Source organism: Lynx rufus, unplaced genomic scaffold (assembly GCF_022079265.1).
Source record: "Lynx rufus isolate CCGP_SWC_20201006 ecotype Redwood Valley unplaced genomic scaffold, mLynRuf1.p SCAF_1, whole genome shotgun sequence".
NCBI lineage: Eukaryota > Metazoa > Chordata > Mammalia > Carnivora > Felidae > Lynx > Lynx rufus.
This window is the reverse complement of record NW_025814823.1, coordinates 174,965,372-174,988,351: the sequence shown is the minus strand read 5'-3', so window position 1 is coordinate 174,988,351 and position 22,980 is coordinate 174,965,372.

The following is a 22,980-nucleotide window of genomic DNA, read 5'->3' as shown; positions in this document are numbered from 1 at the left end:
GTAAGAAACAACGGATGCACACACACACACACACACACACACACACACACATGCACAGGGAACGGTAAGGAAAAAAGGTATACAATAGATGCAAATGAAAATAAAGCGATATACACACACATACATATGTATGTACAGATATATATGCATATATAGGCCTATGTGTATGTGGACCCATATGATCTATATGCATGTTTACATTTAGAAAAATAATGAAAGGTAAACCATAATTTTAAAATGCTTTCTTACAGGGGACAAGTACAGGGACAGGGATAGCAACTTGATTTCTTTGCCTGTATTTTTTTTGAGAGGCTTAGGAAACATGTCCATGCTTTATATAATGGTAAATAAATTCTCAAACCCAGAGTTAAAGGAAATGAATGATCCTGAACAGTGTGTCCAGTGGTGGCATAATCACACAGAGAGGAACTGTTCCAAGTGACTTAAGAAGACTACTGTCACTTGCATGGCCTTCCTCCCAGCCACCGTAACATTGTGAGATCATGAATCTGATCATGAGAAAACATCGGACAAACGGGGCAGTCGGTGACTCCCTCTCGGGGCCTCCCTTTAAAGCATATGTCACGTTATCAGTTAAGGACGTTCCGTATACCGGGTTCTGGACAGGAGCCACATGCACATTTATAACGCTGGCACAGACAGGGTGAGTATTATTTATTTGTCAAATGAATGAATGCATCGGTATGTAAATTCATTAAGCAATGGGAGTTTTTTTTAACTTCTGGACTCTGGGCTTTTTCAAATTCAATCCCAGAGCAAATGTGGGCTGCAGAGTCTGCAAACCTTACTAAATAATTAAAACAGAAGAGTTTTGTGTTTTCCAAGTCTGGGGAAAGTTAGACCTGGGGGGGGGGGGGAGACGCGGGGAGAACAAACTTTCAAATGCCTCCTTTTCGAAGCCCTGCTCTCTGACACCTCATTAGCTCCCATTGATCCAGGATAATTCAGACTTGTTCCTGCAGGGCAGTTAATTAGAGAAGGCTCTGAGAGAGCACAAGATATGCTGGCCCGGTTGGTGGCAGGTTTGGTATCGATCACCTTCCCCTTTCCCAGACTCTGAGAAAGAAAGTAGGGGGCTTAGAAAGGACTTCCCAGCACAGGGGAGAGTTGAACTGGGTCTGGAGAATGAATTGGAACTTGCCAGGTAACGGTGGACTAGAGTTGGGGGTTAAACCTTACAGATAGAGGGTACAGCCTGTGCAAAGGCCCTGGGGCTTGATGTGCGCCATGAACGTTCTATGGGAACTTTGCTCCAGGAAGGGAGTCGAGGGTGTTAGATCTCAGTCACTTAGTCTGAAGAAATCTGTCAGATCCTTTTCCTTGAGAGGTAAGTGCCCACCCTACCCCAGGAGGAGGAGGTGTTTGAAGAAAATGGCTATTTGTGGAGTATTTATTTGCCACTTGCATTTGTGCAGGACGCTTTCTGTGGCTTCTCATGTAACCCTCATAGCGGTATGAGAAACATGATATCCCCTTTCTATAAATAATCAAACTGAGCTTTGGAGGTCACCAGAAAGGCTTCTGGCAGAGCTGGGATTTTCATTCAGGTTTGTCTGACTCTAACATCCACACTCTGCCCAGTCCGTCCAGCAGCCTGGGTGCTGAAAGAGGGGCCCCAGAAGGGCCAAGGGCTTCGTCAGCTTCTCAGAGCTGTTAGGTACAACACCCATGACCCCAATCCTCACTCAGCCCTTGCCAGACTTAGGGCTTTGGGCAAGCTACTTCTGAGCCTCAGTTTCCTCATCTGTAAAATGGGGAGCTCTATGAAATAAAACAGGCCCCCTGATATCTGGGAGCTATCCCTATCCAGTGATAGGTCACTGTCACATTGTTGCCATGGTGAGAAGGCCCGCGACGGCTTGGCATCCCAGGCCGTCAGGACAACGCAGGCGGCACCATCCCACAAACTGTCCGTCACCCTCCAGCCCACGTTCTATCACAGGCTCCGGACGTGGGTAGACAAGGGGTTAAGAGAAATGCAGTGACAGCCGGCAGCTCCCTCCCACGAGCCCGGTGATTAATAGCGATGAACAGACTTATCAGGGAGTATTAGGGCAAGATGATTAATGAATCAAACAGACACCCAAGTTTTAATGAGCCAATGTTTGGTTTCCTACCTCTGAATTCTGAAATCCAACTCTGAGGAGTCTGCCCAAACTAAGAAAGGAACACCTCCCCAGACAGCCCCTCTGATCACCAACCTCCTTCGGGGGAAATGAACTGAGTGGGAAAAGGCTTTCGTTTTTCCCCTGTAGGGGAAACAAATTAAAAAAAAACGAAAAACAGCTCCTGCAGCATGACGGGGAGCAGGTCATCGTTTCTCTAAGGACCAGAAGTGAAAGAGACAGGTGTCCTAGGGTTGCTGACGGATTTGTTGTGCTGTCTTGGGACCGGCAGATGGGCGGCGTGGGAAGTCTGCAGGGGCCGGGATCCCGGCGCTTCACTGTTCTGAAGGAGATGTGGACTTGGGAGCTGGCCGAGGGCAGAATGACGGCTCCACGGCCCAGGGTGGGGGAAGGCATCTGAGCTCAAGATGTCACCTGGAAACAACAGGGGCTAGAAACGGACACTGTGCGGATCCCGGTGCTGTCCGAATGCCACTTCTGCTCCTCTGCTGCGAGCCTGGGGCGGGTCCCTTCAGCTCTCGGGGCCTCCTTTGGGAAAAGGGACAAACCCCAACCTCCCTAGGCGAGGATGAAATGAGAGACTGTGTGTGACATGCCAGGGGGCAATGTAGGCGTTCAGCCTACCTTCTCCTTCCCCGGCAGAGAAAGAACGGAACCTGCCGAGCTAGACTGTGAATCCAGGTCTTAGCTGGGCCACTCCGTAACGGTGAGACCGCGGGCAATTTACTTAGCTGCTCCAAGCCTCGGTCGTTTCTGCTGTAGTATGGGATGACGAGCCATCCCTCCTTTGTCAGAGAGCTGCTTAATTCAATGCAAGCAAGTGTGACAGGTGCCTGGCACATTGTCAGGGCGCGATAAGCCTCCATCATTACGCCATTCATTTAACAGGGAAGAGCTGTTTTTGCGCATAGAAAGTACTGACAACATCCCGAGATCAAAAACCAACCAAACAAAAAACCCTGAAGATAGCTTACAGATCAAATGCACGCAACCAGGAGCGGTGTGTGGAACCTCTTCCGAGTTGCGTGGGAGCTTCTAGAAAAATATAGACAGTTACAAACACAAAATGAGGCATGAAAGTGAGTATTTACTTAGAATGAGAGACGACGTTACTGCAACCCCCACCCCCTTGGCCCCTCTCCTGTTGAGTGCTCTAGCAAGCCATTGCTCTGAGGATGGAAATGTGTTCTTCAGTCTGAAGAGTGGGGAACTTGTAAATTGCGCTCTCTCCTGGTCCGGTTCTTTTCCGATTCTGGGTCAGCAAAGCCCAGTGCAGGGTCAGTTTCAAATTCTCTGCAGACAGTGTATCTCTTTGATACCTGGGCCCAAGGCAGAGAGCTCCCACCACCCCACCCTTGGCACGGCACTGCTCAAGCTTCTTTGGCTTCACAGGGAAGTTACTTCTGCCCCCCCGGCATTGCCCGCCCTCGGTCCTCACCCCTGCGATGGCAACCCGGAGTCCAGGAGAAAGAGAGAGAAAGCAATACAGTTAGCCAAGGGGATGAATCTGATGTATGCTCCCTAATGTGAAGGAGCTTCTATTCTCCCAGGGAATATGTCACCACCGCCACAAGTCCCCTTTTCAGAGACTGGGTCCCGGAGATAAGGACACGAACCTGGTTTGGGAGAAGAATCTACAAGAGACTCAAGAAGTCACTTTCCACCTTCTTTCGTTCCCTGACTCCTTCTAAGAGCAGGGGGACACCGGGGCCACAGGTGTTCTTCTGGAGAGCTGAGAATGGGGCACAGGGTGAGCTGAGAGGAAACAACACCATGGCTATGGGCACCAGGGCGGATGTGACGAGCTGGATGCAGATTAACTCGCAGTGTGTTCCTTCTCTCCCTTTCTCCTCCCTGCCTGTCTGCGTTCCTGTTCCCAACTGCGTCTTATCCTTACCAGGCGGAGCCAGAAGGACAGGCTTCCAACTCGCCACGGGATAGGATTGTATCGCCAGGCTAACCCCACCATTAACTAACTAATTAACTGCAGATTTTACAAATCCTCAGGCATTGGGGCTCTGGAGTTGAGCTCCCGTCCCAGGGTACTGCTGCGACAGTAGAAGCCATCGCCTACAAATTGCAGCCACTAAAAATAGGCCAAAGTCACCTGGTCTCACTTCTTAAAGTGCACGGCTTCTGTGCTGGATCAGGAAAAAAAAAAAAAAAAACAAAAAAACCCCTAGATAATTAGCTTTAAAAGCCTCATTTTGGGAAAAGTGTAGGTGGCGGGCTGCCCGTAGGAGGGGCACCTGGCGGAGAGGAGCTAGTTGAAGTGACAACACGGGAAAGGAAATGGAGCCTGAAAGGAGGAGAGAGGGGGAAAAGGGAGGGAGAAGCTTCCGGAGTGGGGGAGGGGAGGCATTAAAAATAGCAACGGCTCTGGAGCCCCCGGGGGGGGGGGGGGGGGGGGGGGCGCTCAGTCGGTTAAGTGTCCGGCACTTGATTTCAGCTCAGCTCATGCCTTCAGGGCACCTGAGTTGGAGCCCCGCATTGGGCTCTGTGCTGAGCCTGCTTCGGATTCTCTCTCTCCCCCTCCCTCTCCGTGTCTCCCCCGCTCATGCTCATGCTCTCTCTCCTTCAAAAATAAATAAATAAGTTTTTTTTTTTTAAAGTAGCAAATGTTCTAAGAGGAAGTGAAAGAGAGACAGGTTAGGAGGAAGCAGGCGTCTCGTCTACTGCACAGACCCTGTGGAATGTGTGCAGGAGGGAAGATGGCATGTTGGAGAGGCGGTGGCAAAGGCAGCTACGGGGCTGGCCACCCTACCTTCCTGTAAATGGTGTTCCCATTCACGCTGTTACCCAGGCTACAGGGTCAACCTTACAGCCTCCTCTCTCTCTCTCTGCTGCTGCTCACGAGTCCTCTCTCCATTCTACCTCCTCCATGTCTCTCCTATTCGTGCCACCACCCCGTCACTTGCCAGCAGCCAGCCTGTGTTAGCACTAGCTCGGGTACTTCCGGTTTCTCCCTCTCCTCCATCCGGTTTCTCCCTTCCCTCCATCCATTTCGTCCAGTCCACCGACAGCTCTGCTTCTGTCACTTCCCTGTTGAAAAACGCTGAGGGGCTCCCCACCGCCCCTAGAACCAAAAGTCCACAGGGCGACATTCCAGGCACTTTCAAATGTAGCCCCAAGTTACCAGTCCAGCCTTATTTCCCTCTAATTCCAACTCTACGCTCGGCTCCTGGGGCGCATACTGCTGGGCCATGGGTAGAGTCTGGTCGTTGGACGTGTTCTATTTGGTCCTTGGACATTTCAAAATTCTGAAAATTTCACATACAAATCTAGAGGGTTTTTTTTTGTTTGTTTGTTTTGTTTTGTTTTTTACTTCTCTTGAAAAGTTGGAAGACCCGGCCACACTGAGCCCACATTCCCACATGGTGCCATTCCTCGGTTGGCCCCAGTCCCCACCTTTCTTTAATGTCTTGTACTAGCCTGGCCTCGCTCACTTTCATTACCTTTTTGGCTCTGTTGACAACGGATTTTGAGGCCCCGACTCTAGACTAACTGTGGCCGAGCACTGTGGAGTGGTAATCTGATGTCAAACTGAGTAGGCCTGGGGGTACCCAGAGGAAAAGAACATGGCTCCTGTCCGGGTGAACTCCTGCCCTGTGCCAGCTACGACGTGAGGTGTTGGAACACAGAGATGAGGCAACCTGTGTCTGCCCCTGTTGATTCCAACCAGACATTCAGAGACTCTTGTGTCTTCGTTCATGCTGCTCCCTCTGCCTAGGGAGGCCTTTTCCATCAGGTCAAGTAGCCTTCCTGACACCTCCAGTTAGGCTTAATCCCAGGAACCATGGCCTTCTCTATAGACTGGTGAGGTCATTCTCCATCCCTCCTAAGGCCTCACCTCTGCCTTATATCTTATTCTGTTCCGAATTGGCCAAGATGAGAGTCCGCGTCATAACCATTGCTTCCTCCACTCAACTTTTGCGCATGTCCATGATTTATTCCTTGCACCTAATAGGTGCTCAGTAAAGTTTTTAAGGAGATCAATTCAAAACCAACTAGAATTCTTAAAGACATTTGGAAGCGAAGCCAGAAAAAAGAATATGGATTCCCCCAGTTTTTATGTCCTTTTAGAGAGAACATGCATTAGAGAGAGATTATCGAATTAAAAGTACAGTAAAACCTTTTTGATTTGAAATAGTTGAAAGGTGTGGAGGAGTGAGTATAAATGATTTCTGTGTGTGTGTGTGTATGTGTGTGTGTGTGTGTATAAAAGACTAAGTTTGAGACTATTGTAAGAGAACAATTATCTTTTCATTTCAAATGTTCAAAGTATATTAGAGTATGTGTTTATGGGCTAACCTTGGATTTCAGAGCCTTGGGGTAAAATTGTTAAGTGGGTTTTTTTTTTTTCTCTTAAACCTTCCCCAACTCACCTTTCACGTGTCCTCACCATTAGAACCAGCCAAATGAACCACCCTTCCGTGGTCCAGATAAATCCCCCCTCCAAGACCACTTTAGAGCCTGCTCTCTGCTTCCCTAAGGGACAACTCGTTATCCAATAACCCTTCTACAAGACACAGGAGATAAGGAGCATTTCTCACTCAGCCCCTGCCCGGATGTGCTTTGCTCAACGCCCAGGAAGAATATGGGAATAAATGCATAAATCCAGTTACTCACTCTGCTCTCACCAACCTCGGAGGTGTGATGCCTTGGAGGTGTGACAAAGGGGATTTTTCCCCTGACACCTTGTAGATTAGTGACATACAACTCTTTGCATGTTTCTGGACATATTTTGTCTTGCTGCACAATGGTTCTGTAATTCTTTCATACTCTTTAGAAAAGATTCATGGAATTTTGATTAAAATTGTTATGAAAATATATTGTAAGTGTTGGAAAAAATTTTAACATCACACACAATTTCACTGTACCACTATATGAATCATTTTGATTTCTCTGTAGTTTCTTTTTTTTTTTTTTAATTTTTTTTTTCAACGTTTATTTATTTTTGGGACAGAGAGAGACAGAGCATAAACGGGGGAGGGGCAGAGAGAGAGGGAGACACAGAATCGGAAACAGGCTCCAGGCTCTGAGCCATCAGCCCAGAGCCCGACGCGGGGCTCCGAACTCACGGACCGCGAGATCGTGACCTGGCTGAAGTCGGACGCTTAACCGACTGCGCCACCCAGGCGCCCCTGTATTTTCTTCTAATCTTTGTACGTATACAGACATGATGATACATATCCCAAATAGAAACTTCTACCATTTATTAGTCCTTTAGCATTGTAACAAATATTTTATTTTTCATAATGTCACTTTTAATAATTATCTTTTGTAATAGCGGTAGAATAGATTTCAATCAGTTGGTGTATTATGTAACCAGATCCCAGTAGCTAGACGTTGAAAAGCAGTTCCCAGAAATTCCTTACTAGTAAATAACAACGTTATGTGTTTTTTCCATTTGTTTGTTGTTGTTCTGCTTTGAAGTTTTTAAATGCGGTTATTTAGGTCTTGATTGCAAGGTCTTGATTGAATGTGCTACAAACTACACATTCATACTGATATACCTGTATTCATTTCCTAGGGCTGTTGGAACAAAGCGCCACAAACCGGATGGCTTGAACAACAGAAATGTGTTGTCTTACATTTCTGGAGCTGGAAGTCTGAGATCAAGGTGTCAGTGGGTCCCTTTCAGGAGCCCCTGAAGGCTGTAGGACAGAATTACCTCTTGCCTTTCCCAGCTTCTGGGGGCAACCAGCAGGCCCCGGTGTTCCTTGGCTTGTAGCTACATCACCCCAACCTCTGCCTCCATCATCACACGGCCTTCCCCCTGTCTCTTCTCTTCTTATAAGGACACCAGTTACTGGATTTAGGACCCATCGTCTAGGATGATCTCACCTGGAGATCCTTAACTAATTACATTTAACAAATAAGGACACATTCATAGGTACAGGGGTTTCCTGATGGCTGAGAAAGGCCCTCTGAAAAAGTCGGGTTGCAGCGAGACTCCTAACCTTGACTCTTACCATCCCCTGAAGCCACATGAAGGAAGTCGCAGAGGACAGAGGTTAACTGCGGTGCTGGGGCTCAGTTCTAGCTCCAGGACTCTGCCGTCGGCTGGAAGAGACAAATGGAAGAGAGAGGTGCTGGACAACCAAGGGCCGGTGAACTGTGCTCACTGCCCCAGCCCCACGGAGCAGAACCCAGGGCCACCGAGAGGGAGCAGGGCTGGAGGGACCCTTCATGCACCCTCACTCTGCCCCCTAGTAAACATGACCCAGGAAGTGTCTCGCACCCTAACTAGGCAGATTAGCAACCTCTCCCAGTCAGGGAGAGGCCCCGGGAAGGTGTGGCAACAGAGGCAGGCAGACGGAGAGCCCACCCCCTCTCCTAGAGGAACAATAATGTGTTTACACGGCTGCCAGCCTTGTGCGTACTATTTCATGTGCCTTGTAAGAAAACATTATTCCATCTGCACTTCCCCATGTATCTAATCTAGTCTAGATACTTGTCACTTTTAATAGCTAATGAGATGACATCAACAAATTAAAAGGGAAAAAACAGACGATCATCTTTATAGATGCCAGAAACACGGGGAGTGAAATCCTACACGCGTTCCTGATTTTAAAAAATAAAAAATAAATAAAAGTAAAACAAACCTCAGGAAAGCTGGAATGGAATGACGTTTGCACGGTCTGATAAAAGGCACCGAACAGAAACCCCCCAAACATCATGGTTAATATTGAAACAGTAGAAGCGTTCCTACTGAATACAACAGAGACGTCCGCCTGGATCAATCCTGGGTCACATAAAAAGTATTAATATTGGAAAGGAAAGCGCCATCACGAGTTGCAGACAAGTTGCCGTCTATTAACAATTCAAGAGAAGCAACTAAAAAAACCCGTAAGGATCAAAAAGAGAATTCAGTAAGTTTGCCAGACCCACCCACTTAATAAATATTTAATGAATACTTACTGTCTGCCAGGCACTTTTCTAAGAATTTGGGACATAGCCGTGAAGTAGTAAAATGTCTCCCCTCAGACAGCTTACACATGACACTGCAGAGACCTAACATAAATCAATGACGATCAATAGCCAATGAAGAACGCAGTGTGGGGGCTGGGGGAAGGATCCAGTTCACAATCAAAAAGAAACCTCAAATCTCTAGAAATAAATCTATGGGGAGGTGCACTAGTCCTATGAAAAGAGCACTACATATATATATGTATACATATATACATATATTTGTTTGTTTAGTTATTTATTTTTTGAGAGAGAGCAGGGGAGGAGCGGAGAGAGCTAGAGAGAGAGAAAATCCCAAGCAGCCTCTGCACTGTCAGCGCAGAGCCAACGTGGGGCTGGAAGTCATGAACCGTGAGATCATGACCTGAGCCAAAATCAGGAACTGGACGCTTAACTGACTGAGCCACCCAGGCGTCCCTGAAAAGAGCACTTTAAATGTCACTGTGCTAATGACATTAAAGAAATATCATTGTAAATCGTTATGCTTCCCTGCTTCACAGAGGCACCCGGGGCTGTGGGAAGTCGAGCCATCTGCTTGAGTCACTGGGGCAGAGCTGGTGGTCAAGACCTTGTCTAGCTGATGTCGGGGCTAAGAGTGAGGCCACTGGGCCACACTGCCTGCCCCATGCCCTCAGTCTCCCTGCCTGGAGAATGGCAGTGCCCACACCTCTCCCCCAGCCTGGTTATGAATGAAATACCGCATTGAAAGCACTTAACTCAGGGCATTAAGCAGGTGCTCGTTAAATGCTAGCTCCTTCATTCTAACCAGGAGAGGAATTGAGCTCCTAAGTCTTTATCAACACACTCGATGGCATAATAATAGGGGGAGAGAAGTATTTCCATCATGATCAATCAACACAGGCAGAACTAACTTGGGAGGCACGTGGGAGAGAGGTGGGTTTTTAAACAGATAGAATTTCTATTATACTGACTTGCTTAATGATTCACTGAGCTGTTTGATTTGAGCGACAGTGAATATGAGGGATGAAAATGCCGATCATTTGGAGCAGCTATGATTTGTGACTGTATCACTGTGCCTTTTGAAGACAGAAGTCTCTTGGCCTCTGGAGTGAAGTGATTCATGGAAAGCGAGCAGGGGAAAGTCTGCAAATACAGAGCAGGAGGTGCAGGTAGCCACATGGATGCCCAGGGGAGCCCCCCAGTCCCCACATATTCCTGGAAGCTGACTGTGGTCTCATTTTACCCTCATTGTACATTACAGAAAATTAGGAAAACTCCCAAGAGAAGGAAAAAGTTCCCAGTCCTGGCACCAGTGTGAGATCTGCTACCATTTTAGTCTATTTCTTTCTGGCTTTTTCCTCCCCATCTGCATGTGTTTCTTTCCTTGTTTGCGTCATTGTAATCCTCCAGTTTTGTATCTGGTCTGAGTGTGAGTAGGGAAAGCGCAGACTTAGAAACCGGAGTTTAAATCCCTTCGCTTGCCAGTGGAGGGACTTTGCGGTAGCTTTCTGTCATCTGTGAGCTTCTGTTTTCTCACCAATTGAATGGGAGAATGGTAAGACCCATCCTGGAGGTCTTGGTCAGGGTTGATTAGATAAAGAAGGCGAATTGCCTGCATACAGTGGGCACTCTGTAAATAGTCCCTTCCATGCCCCCTGGGGATCTGGAAGACCTCTGGTTGCAAAGGAAGAGCTGGTCCACCAGGATCTAGGAAGGGCCAGACATGAGGACCCTCCAGAGATCCTCACAATCCCTCACCTAGAATCAGGGAACTCTACGTAGCGGCCTAAACCAGATGTAGCTTAATCTCCTCTTCCATCTCCAAAGACCTCCTACCAACATTCAAATTCCAGCATGATCTAATCTGATTGGACAGCTCAACGTGGGATTCTGCCCTTGGGTCACTCAGCCATGACTGCACAGAGATCAAAGCCAGGTTAGTCTTTGGGAATGGGTAGCCAGCTGCCTTAATTTTGATATTTGCCCTCGGATATTTTCATTTTACGTTGTATCCTATCCACTTTTGCAAGTAACCGCTGTTTCCTCATTACCACGTTTTTTAATGTTCCAGAAGAGTCGGTTAAGGTAATGGGGACTGCTATTAAGTGATACTTCCCCACTATCAAAGAGCTAAATTATTTCTTGAGAGATGCACTATAGCTAAAGATAGTAATAAGTATGTATTTATCTCTTGGGGAAATTCCTAGAAATTGTGCAGCCTTCAAAATAGTTGAGGCCTAAACCTTCTGGTATCCAATCCTGATGTGTGGGAGTTTCCCCACACATCCAACAGTTCTCCAGCACCACCTGGGTGTTGTGCGATTCAGCTCGATTCCAACCCTAGCTACCTGGAGAGAGCGTCAGATTCCACAAGTGAAGGGCTCAGCCCCGCAAGGCTGTCCCCCCCGCCCCCGTGCCACACACACACTTCAGACTCAGCCATCCAGTCCAAGTTGTCACCAGTGCTTCTGACTTACTGGCTGTAGGTGGGAGGTTCCCACAACACCCTCGTCGGGTTTGATGTGCGAGAGAGGTTGGCAAAACTCAGAAGGGTGTTCTATTTACTAGGTTACCAGTTTGTTATAAAAGGTTTATTACATATAAAAGGAACATCCAGATGGAAGACATTCAGAGGACAAGTCATGGGGAAGGGGGTGGAGCTTCTAGGCCCTCTTCAAACGTGCCACCTACCCCCCTGGCATCTCCACGTGTTCGCCAACCCAGAAGCTCCCTGGACCCCATCCTTTGGGGCTTTTTAAGAGACTTCATCACATACGCATCGCGGGGGAGGAAAAACAATTTTTCCTCAACCCTTTTAGATTCGTGGATGAGACTCCCTGCCCTCCCCGTAAGAAAAGACAGATTAATAGGAGAAAAACAAACGGAAGCTTAATCACATGTAAACCTCCCACAGGCATGGGAGAGACCCAGGAAAGCTGAGTCACTCCCAGAAATGGCCCAAGCCACCACTTTAAATAACAGCTCCAGATAAAGCGAAAATAAAATGTTTGGGGAGAGAGGGGAAGCCAGTTATGGGAGGTTACCAGGAAAAGCACCGTAAATAAGGGTAAGGTTGTTATGCAGACTTGAATCCTGGCCTTCTCCACTAAATAAGGGTTCCCAGAGATTTAGAGTCACGCTTCCCTTCCAGTACAAAAAAAGGAAGTCACCCTTACAAATAGAGATTTGTCTTTTAAATGCAAATGTCTTTTATCGAAGCACAACTTCGAAGCACAATATGACATCGCTTTTCAGTTTCCAAAGCTCTTCTCCCGCCTGCTATTTCTTTTTTTTTTAAGCTTATTTATTTATTTTGAGAGAGAGAGAGAAAAAGAGAGAGAGAGAGAGAGGCAGAGAGAAGAAGAGAGAGAATCCCAAGCAGGTTTTGTGCTGTCAGTGCACAGAACCCGATGCAGGACTTGAACTCCCAGACCCTGAGATCATGACCTAAGCAGAAACCAAGAGTCAGATGCTTAACCAACTGAGCCACCCAGGCAGCGCCCACCCTCGCCAGCTAATTCTTAAAAATAATCAGCCTAGGTGCACCTGGGTGGCTCAGTCAGTAAAGTGTCTGAGTCTTGATTTTGGCTGAAGTCACGATCTCACAGTTTCTAGGAGCAAACCCCAGGTTGGTCTCTGCACTAACAGCATGGGGAGCTTGGGATTCTCTCTCTCCCCCTCTCTCTATCCCTCCCCCATGCTCTCGCTCTCTCTTTCTCTCAAAATAAATACATAAATAAATAAATAAACAAACTTAAGAAGAAATAAAGCAGTCTGTTACTAAAAAATAATAATAATAATAATCAAGTCTAAAATATTCCTACGCCAAGAAACATTTTTTGGGGGTGGCAAGTTCTATTCCCCTTCAACATGGTTGATTGAATCATTGGCCATTGGCGACTGATTCAACTTCTAGACCCTCTCCCTTCCCAGGAGGCCAGGGGAAAGGAACAGAAGATTCTCCAATCCCTCCTGGCAACCTGCTCCCTGCTTAGCTTTTGCCCAAAAGATGCTCATTAACACAACAAAAGACACCTTTGTAGCTCTCAGCAATTAGGAGAACCCAAGAGCTTCAGGAGCTCTGTGGAGAAGGAAGGATGAAGACCAAATATATACTATAAATCACAATGTCACAAGCTCCCAGCCTCTGAAGGGACTGAGCATTCCTCAGGGTGTTTGATTCTCCCATCGTCTGATTGGACAGGTCCATCGCTAGTCTCTGAGCCTTCCCCCCACCTCCTCTGAATGGACTGGACCATCCCTAGTGTTCGATTGCCCCAGACTTTAACGGACTGGCCCATCCCTCCTCCCTGCACCGGGAACGTACTAGTGATTTCATGACCTTTTCTGATTTCCCATCAGGTAGTCGACGGAACAGTGCGCAACGCATGACTGATAACTGAAAGTGACCTTGGCCTTGCCTCCAGGTGACATGAAAATGTTCTTTATTGGCTCAGACTGAGAAATCATTAATAATAATCAAAATGTTCGGTGGGTAAACGTTTGTAAGATTTCATTATGTAAATTATACTGAGTCCCAAACTCAGAACACTCCAACCATTCCCCAGAATGTAAAGAGGAGCCTCGGGCAATCTTTATGGTTTACAAGAGACCAAAGGAAATAGTGCAGTGTCTGAAACCAGGTTGTGCCCACCAGGGAGGGAGTCAGGGCTTTGCTTGAGGCTGAGATTTGATGGCAGGGCTATCTCCACCTACCAGAATATCCAATGGCAGAGTGCAACGTTATTGTAAAACTGGGAATTAAGTTCTTTCCTTTCCTTCTTTCTTACCCAGGCTGGATGATAGGGATGCCATTCTCAAACATCGAGCATTTCCACAAAGGAAGTCCCTCCTTTGGGGATGTTTTTGGTGATGGGAAATTTGGGCATTGCTGATTTAAGTTGTTCTGTCATCCATTCATTCCAGAAACATTTGGTGAGCCCTTTCTAGGTGTCCAGATCGGTTCTAGTTTCTGGGGAAACAGCAGGAAATATGACATCGCTCACATCCTCATGAGTCAGTACGCCAGTTCTGACCATCTAACGTAATCCAGAAGAACGTATATCCCATAAAGAGGTATCTGCAACTTCTCTAGTTTCACAAGTGGAACTGGGAAGAGACTGGTCCGAAAAGACACAGAATGGAGTTAACACAAGCGTCGTTAGCTGCTCCCAGAGTGGCTGCGTGCAGGACTGTCTGGTCTACTCGCTATTCCAGGGGGGAAGGTTCCGTTGGTGGGGTGGTTGGGGTTCGTATCATTACTATTATTTACCATGTGTTAAATAATTTGTATTTATCAGGCTCTTTACAATACATCGTTTTATTTATACTACAGAGCATCCTCGTGAGTTGAGTATCATTATCATATCCAATATAGAGGGAAACTGTCTCACGTAACAGGAATCAAGTTGGTGGCTCATGGTCACGGAGCTGAGACGTAGCTGAACAGATTTAAACAGATTGATGTGACCACCATCTCGCCAGAGTCTCTATGACGGGCATCATCACCAGCAGCATCAGCAAAATCTCTAAGCTACAGTCAGACAGTTTATACTGGCATAAAGATAGATACGTAGATCGTCATCTTCGCCATCAAAATGGAGAACGGCTCCTCAGGGACCAGTAAGGAAATGACAACCCAACAGGAAAATAAATAAATACACAAACACATAAATGAATGAATGAGTGAATGAAAGAATGAATGAATGAATAAATAAATAAATAAGCAAAGGATTTGAAAATTATTTCCCAGAGCAGTAAACACACATGAATCATAAACACGTGAGACGCTGCTAAATCAGAGTAATAAAGGAAATGCAAATTACCAACACCCCCTCTACATTGGCAAAAACTTAACAAAGAAAAATCTGGAAATACCAAAGTTTACAAGGAGAGGAACAAAGAAGGCTAATGGCAGTGTAAATTAATTAATGAAAATGATTGGTGGTTTCCTAGGTGTTTTTTTTTTTTTTAATTTTATTTCAGAGAGCGAGACCGTGACTGGGGAGAGTAGCAGAGGGAGGGAAAATCTTACGCAGGCTCTGCGTTCAGTGTGGAGCCCCATGTGGGACTTGATCCCACAACCCTGGGATCATGACTTGAACTGAAATCAAAAGTCAGGCGCATAACCGACTCAGCCATCCAGATGCCCCCAGGGTTTTCTAGTTACTTTCAAGAGTCATATACCTTATGACCATTTTTATTTCATTCCTAGGTATGTACTCTCAGTAAATTCTTTTTTTTAATGTTTATTTATTTTTGAGAGGGAGAGAGAGAGCAGAGGAGGGGCAGAAAGAAAGGGAGACACAGAATCTGAAGCAGCCTCCTGGCCCCGAGCTGTAAGCACAGAGCCCGAAGCGGGGCTTGAACCCACTGTGAGATCATGACCTGAGCCAAAATCAGACACTTAATCGACCGAGTCACCCGGGCACCCCTCAGCAAATTCTTACATGTGTATCAGTTCAAAATAGAATTTTGTGTAATAGTGAAAACTGTAAAAAAAATAAAAGTCCTACAAAAATGAAATAAATTAATAAATTTGTACGCACACTGGAATAGTATACAGCTGTGAAAATGAATGAATTATAGCTACTTGCATCAACACGGAAGAAGCACTAAAGCAGGTCATAGAATATAGGTACTGGAATTCCATTCATGTAATTTTAAAAATATAGAAGATATATATTTTCATCATCCCCCAAAAGAATTCCTATTTCCAGAGAGGGGAAAAAAAATGCCTTTCCCTCTCTGAACCAGGCACTCAGTTCCCCTGAAAGTATTTTTTTTTTTAATTTTTTTTTCAACGTTTATTTATTTTTTTTGGGACAGAGAGAGACAGAGCATGAACGGGGGAGGGGCAGAGAGAGAGGGAGACACAGAATCGGAAACAGCCTCCAGGCTCTGAGCCATCAGCCCAGAGCCCGACGCGGGGCTCGAACTCACGGACCGCGAGATCGTGACCTGGCTGAAGTCGGACGCTTAACCGACTGCGCCACCCAGGCGCCCCTCCCCTGAAAGTATTTTAACCAGAATATGCTTTAGTCACCTGTCCTCATTCCCTTGATGCCCTGGGCAGATGAGACAGGACAGTGTGATGACCGATGACAAGCTCTTCCAATAGTGGGGAAGGGAGGGGGGGGATTGAATATAGATCTCTTGTGTCCAATTTTCTCAGAGAGCTGATTAACCTGAAAGCCACATCTTGTCTTCTCTGTAATTTTCCTCGCTGTGTTGGGCGGGCAGGCTGGCGATGAAATAGCCTCAGGTCTGACGTCCCACTGGCTAAACACGGACAAAATCCAGACTCCCTGTGTCTCTCAGGACACTTGTTCCGAAAACGAGGTTAAGAGCAGCTACCTGGCCTCACCAGTGTTCTATTTTCAGCCTACCTAATAAATATCAAATCAAATCAAGGCTTTGCCTGCAAAATGCTTTTACCTCCTACAGGGCAAAACCATCCGAAGGATGTGAGTGTGCCCACCGCTTTAATTTTTAAATCACAAAAAACTTGTTTGTTGTTTTGTTTTTAGTACGCAACAGCAGATGGTCTCCGTGAAGAAGCTGAAACTGCGGATATGTACAAAGATTTGGTTAAGCAGCAGACTTCAGTTCGGGTCGTCATCTCCTGATTCGTGAGTTCGAGCCCCTCGTCGGGCTCTGTGCTGACAGCTCCGAGCCTGGAGCCTGCTTCGGATTCTGTGTCTCCCTCGCTCTCTCCGTCCCTCCCCCGTTCACTCGTGTCTGTGTCTCTCTCTCTCAAAATAAATAAATAAACATTAAAAAAAAAAACCCAAAAACACATGTCAACTCACTAAGCACCTATCTCTGCCAGGCTCCACCCTAAATGCTAGCGACGCAGAGATGAGCCAGACTCTTCTCTGCCCTCAAGGAGCTCGCAGTCTAGCGGAGATGTCAGAAACGTATGTAAATTGCTGAAAAATGTGTTTGACACCGAAAGGAGCTTCATACTGCGATGCTGTGAACATGCAGAAAATGGCCTTGGGAAAATCCATGAAGGCTTCAAATAAGGCAGGACACTTGAAGAGTGGGCATTGAAGTATGACTAGGAGCTTGGCCCTAGAGGCGAGTGAGATCGTCTTTCCAGGTAGAATATGAAAGGCACAGAGGTGCAGCCCCATGTACGATCCGTGGGAGGAAGCAGTGGAAGGGGAGGGTGGAAAGGCAGGTTAAAAATGAATCGTGCAGAGCCTTGAATGCCAGGGTAAGATGTTTGGACCTATCTTGAAGAATAGCTAGGGTGAAATAAAAGGGGAAGGTACAGTGTCTGGAACAGCATGGGGTTTATAAGGGAGAAGGAGAGGCTGAATCAGAAAAACCAGTGATGCGTCTGAGGGAGACACGGTGAAAACGGGACTAGGTGGTGGGAGTGGAGATTGAGAAGGGACGATGGGTCCAAAACTCTCCAGGTTATCCTGCTAGGACTTGGGGACTGGATGGGGGTTAGGAGTAGAGTGGGAACACGGTGATGGGGGAAGATGACTGAAGGAAAAGCTATGTCTCCATTCACTTCTGACACCAAATATGGGAGGTTCTCTCTGCACCAGTCGGTTTTCCAGTTCCCGAGACACCAACTGGATATCCTAGAATTTTTTTATTAGAGAAGTTTTTGTTTTTATTTTTTATTATTTTTTTAAATTTTTTTTAATGTTTATTTATTTTTGAGACAGAGAGAGACAGAGCATGAACAGGGGAGGGGCAGAGAGAGAGGGAGACACAGAATCTGAAACAGGCTCCGGGCTCTGTGCTGACAGCACAGAGCCCGACGCGGGGCTCGAACTCACGGACCGCGAGATCATGACCTGAGCCGAAGTCGGCCGCCCAACTGACTGAGCCACCCGGGCGCCCAGAGAAGATTTTATTTTTTTTTTTATTATTTTTTTTTTTATTTATTTTTGGGACAGAGAGAGACAGAGCATGAATGGGGGAGGGGCAGAGAGAGAGGGAGACACAGAATCGGAAACAGGCTCCAGGCTCCGAGCCATCAGCCCAGAGCCTGATGCGGGGCTCGAACTCACGGACCGCGAGATCGTGACCTGGCTGAAGTCGGACGCTTAAACGACTGCGCCACCCAGGCGCCCAGAAGATTTTATTTTTAAGTGTATTTACTTATTTTGACTGAGAGAGGGGGGGATATGAGTGGGGGAGGGGCAGAGCGGGAGAGAGAGAGAGAGAGGGAGGGAGAGAGATGGAGAATCCCAAGCAGGCTCTGGGCTATCAGCTCGGAGCCTGACTTGGGGCTCAACCTTGTGAACTGTGAAATTATGACCTGAGCGGAAATCAAGAGTCAGATGCTTAACGGACTGAACCACCCCAGGCACCCTGGACATTCTAGAATTTAATTCAGTTCTGACACTACCTACCTGCCCTTAGCATCGGACTCCACGGGTTAAGGGCTCACGCCCACAAGACTGCCAGTCACTAGCTCTGGGTCCTTGGGGTACCCGCGCTTCTGTCCGACTTGGCTACAAAGTTGGGGGCTCTTACATCCCTCCTCCTCAGGATCAAGAATTTGCTGGAAAGGCTCAAAAACCTCAGGGAATCGTTTACTTAAACCCTTACCGATTTATGAGAAAGGACATCATAAAGGGTATGGATGAACGGCCAGAAGAAGAGGTGCACAGGGCAGGGTCCAGAAGGGTCCTGAGCCGGGAAGCAGGTGTTCCCGTGCAGCTGGGAATGCTGGGAATGTGCCAGCCTGCCGGCACGGGGATGGGTTTACTAACCCGGCAGCTCTCGGGGCGCCAGAGTTTGGGGAATTTTGTGGAGGCTTCATTACATAAGCACAGTTGATTATTAACTCGATCTCTTGGGAGGATGATGGCATGGGGCTGAAATTCCAAATTTCTAATCGTGGCCGGATCCTTCTGGTGACCAGCCCCTATCCCGGAGCTTTCCGGGAGCACACCAAGAGTCACCGCGTTAGCACAAAAGCTGAGGGAGACACGGTGAAAACGGGAGTAGGTCGTGGGAGTGGAGATTCCCAGGAAATTCCAAGGGATTTGGGAGCTCTGTGTAAGGTGTTCCCACTACCCCCATGACTCGGGAAATGATAGGAGTTTCAGGACCTCCGTGTCAGGAACTGGGGGCAGAGACCAAATATACATATTTCTTACTGTGTCACATGCTTCTGCCATTCCCAGCGGCCCTGTGCCCTGGGACTGCATGCTGTACCCTTGGGTGATGGCCGTGGCCCCCCTAAGCAGAGTGGGCGTTCATTCTCTGTAGCCATATCTACAGGTGCACCTCTCCCCCCATTGTCTTCCATGACTGGATGTTTCAATAATCCGAATTTGGCAAGATCCCATCAGGAAATATCTCTTATTTTTTCTTCCACTCAAACTTCAGGCAGCCCTCTGAGCTGTTTCGTTTCTTTCCCCACTCATTCTGGATAGTGGTCTCATTTTCAGGTGTTCGAGAACTCCACACCGCTGTGATCAAACTTCAACCTTTCATCCAGTTCACGGCCGCTCTCTCTACCTCTCAGGCCTGCTCCGGAGCCCCTTCTCCCAGTACCGGTGTTTTAGGAGCCCTCTGGGGCTACTTGGGGGAGAAAAGGGGCAATAGGAATGGGTGAAGTTCTGTTCGGTTAACTGGTACTTGCTGGAGTTCTCGTGGTGGCCAATGTCCTCTGCCATGGCTTGATTCCCTGCCCCCCCCCATACACACACACATACACACACACACACACACACACACACACACACACACAGAGTCATTGCTGGGCTCTTTCAAGGTGTCTATAGTCTTCTGCCCCAGAGATTCACAAGCAGTCTTTCTGCCGGGGGCCCCTCCACTGGCATTCAGCTCTCCTGGCGAGAGTCTTTTCAAGATGGCTCTCCGCTGGCTATCTGAAGTTTCCTCCTAGCCCATGGGAACTCATAATCCTTTGCCTCAGCAGACGGTGCACTAGCTCCCTCCCAGCTTCCTCTCCGAGAGGAGAATCCTGCAGCCTCCTGACTTGAGACTCATCCAGGTGAGGGCCGGGGGCTGCCATTTTCAGGGTATACAGGTCAGTTTCACTTGAACACCTTCTTATGCAGCCATCTGGTCCTGGGATATTCGGCAATTGAGCAAAAGTCTGGCTGGAGATGAGGTGTTTTTTTATTTCTTAAAAAAATTTTTTTATTATAATTTATTGTCAAATTGGCTTCCATACAACACCCAGTGCTCATCCCAACAAGTGCCCTCCTCAGTGCCCATCACCCATTTTCCCCTCTCCCCCAGACCCCCATCAATCCTCAGTTTGTTCTCTGTATTTAAGAGTCTCTTGTGGTTTGCTTCCCTCCCTCTCTGTTTGTAACTATTTTCTCCCTTCCCTTCCCCCACGGTCTTCTGTTAAGTTTCTCACGATCCAGAGATGACTGAAAACATATGATAGCTGTCCTTTTCTGACTGACTTATTTCACTCAGCATAATACCTTCCAGTTCTACCCACGTTGCTGCAGATGGCATGATTTCATTCTTTCTCATTGCCAACCAGTATTCCATCGTGTATATAATTTCCGGTCGCTGAAAAGATGAACTCTGGTCACTGTGGGATTCTGCCCAGTGCCTCCCTTTAGAAAGCAGAGTACTTAGCCGGCCTTTCTCGAAGCTCTGAGGTTCAGCTGAAATTCTGAGTCCAGATTTAAAAAAAAAAATTTTTTTTTAACGTTTTATTTATTTTTGAGACAGAGAGAGACAGAGCATGAACGGGGGAGGGGCAGAGAGAGGGGGAGACACAGAATCGGAAACAGGCTCCAGGCTCTGAGCCATCAGCCTAGAGCCCGACGCGGGGCTCGAACCCACGGACCGTGAGATCGTGACCTGAGCTGAAGTCGGCCGCTTAACCGACTGAGCCACCCAGGCGCCCCTCTGAGTCCAGATTTAAAAAAAAAAAAATCCATTTAACATTGTTACACTACTCCCTCTCATTTTGTTTGAAATCAACAACTTTTCCTTAAATCGAAACATTCTTTTTTTTTGACTCTCAGCGGGGAGCCTGCCTGGCTTCTCCAAAGCCAAGGGCTATGTGTCCCTTGTGTTTCTTATGTCGGGAGCCATCGTTTTGTCAGAGGCTCCCTGGGCCAACACACCTGCAGATGAGATGGGTGTCTCGTGTACAACTGATCAGAGTAACCACACTGGAGAAAGCTTTTGGAGAGAAAACCAACACATTTGTTGTAACAACAAACGTATAGCCTTCGATTCGACCGTCCCTCTGTCTCATATCTACTCCAGGACGATATCACATTACATGAATGACAGAAGAAGCCTATGTTTTACATGAGGAATTCAGTATTGCAATTAATGAGCGCGAACCAAAGTTATCTGCATCGTATCTGAACAATATAAGCAGCAAAGAAAGCACTTCCCCGCTCAGGAGAGTTTTGATCCAGCAGATTATTGAGGCTGAGATGAGAAAATGTCTCTGTACCCCATAAGACCCCCTACCACCTGACTACGGCTTGGTAATATTTTGAAACATGACTCTACACGATTTTCTTTGCACATTTGCCCCCTTTCTTTCCCTTACTCAGGTCAGCTGTCTGCTGACTACTTACCTCAGGGACAGCGTGTTTCGGGGCAGAAAGCGGAAGTGGCCTACGAGACTTCCTGGCTATTGTGTTCCAAAGGTGGGACCTTACATATCCAGGAGAATGTTCTAGAAGATCTGAGAGGGAAGGTACTTGGGGCCTAAACAGAGTTTCTTGATCAAAGAAGGGGTGACGTCAAAGCTTTCTTCACCTCAGAGGAGAAAGAGATGCCCCTGGGCTTGAGGGAGGGTGCGAAATCTGTGTGCATCCCGGCCAAGGGGCTTGAATACCACTTGAACTACCCCTGCAGGGATGCAGCAAGACCCTGAAGAAATGGTCAAAGAGGCAACGGAGGGCCTTGCAAAACATCCCAGTGTAAATACACATGAAACAAAAGTAGCAAGAAGTCACCAGGCCTGACAGAACCTGAGGACAGAAACTAGGCATCACCTGATAGCAACCTGTACAGACGACGAACCAAGGACAAAAGGCCCTGTCTCCCACCCCGTCTCCAACCTTCCCGCCGGAAGACTCCTTGACCCTGCATAAGATCCCAGAGTTTGGCCCCACCCGACACACGTGCTGGAAACTACAGAAAAAGATCAGAGTGAAGTTTTCTCCCAGTCAGTCAGAGGGGAACACTTCGAGTCAGGCATTAAATTGCATTGTAGAAAATAAAGCTCTATTTCTCACTCACCTGGGCTTTTGGACTGAGATTTCTACCTACAACTCAGTCCCTCTTTGGGCATCAAACCTACAGAGAGCACGATGCTGGCTTCTTTTGCAGAAGACAGGGACCGCACCGACTCGCGAGGGTGGTGGCTTGAATGGCGAGGGTCAGGGAGCAGTCAGCTGACGCATTCATCTGCCACATTGCTGTGGTGGCAAATTCTGCACGAGGCTGAAACTGTCACCTCAGATTAGTGGCGTAGTTGCTCTAAATGGCCCTTAAACTTCTACAGAGGAAACTAAATTTAGGGCCTCAGCATAAATGCGGTTGTCTGGTTGATGGGAGCCGAAAGAAGCATAGGAACGTGTTTGCAGAGATGGTTGAATCATACACGTCAAGGCGGGAACGCAGAGGCCCAGAAAGGACGGAGCCTTGCAGAGAGCAAGCTTTCACCCTGAATTTCAGAGAAAAAAAATAAATAACAGCGATAGGATGATGCCTCCAAGCAGTGAGTAGCGGAGGAAAGAGGCCAGGACAAATGGTGAAGAGGTCCTTGGGGTCTGAATTCAACTTTTATTTGACTGACCGTCCCTGAGGAGGCAAAGTGGAGTCAGTCAGCCCCTGTTCCCAAAGGGCTCATGCGCCTGAGGGGGTGAGGTGAGAGGGAATTACAGTTATGTGCTGAGATGGGCAT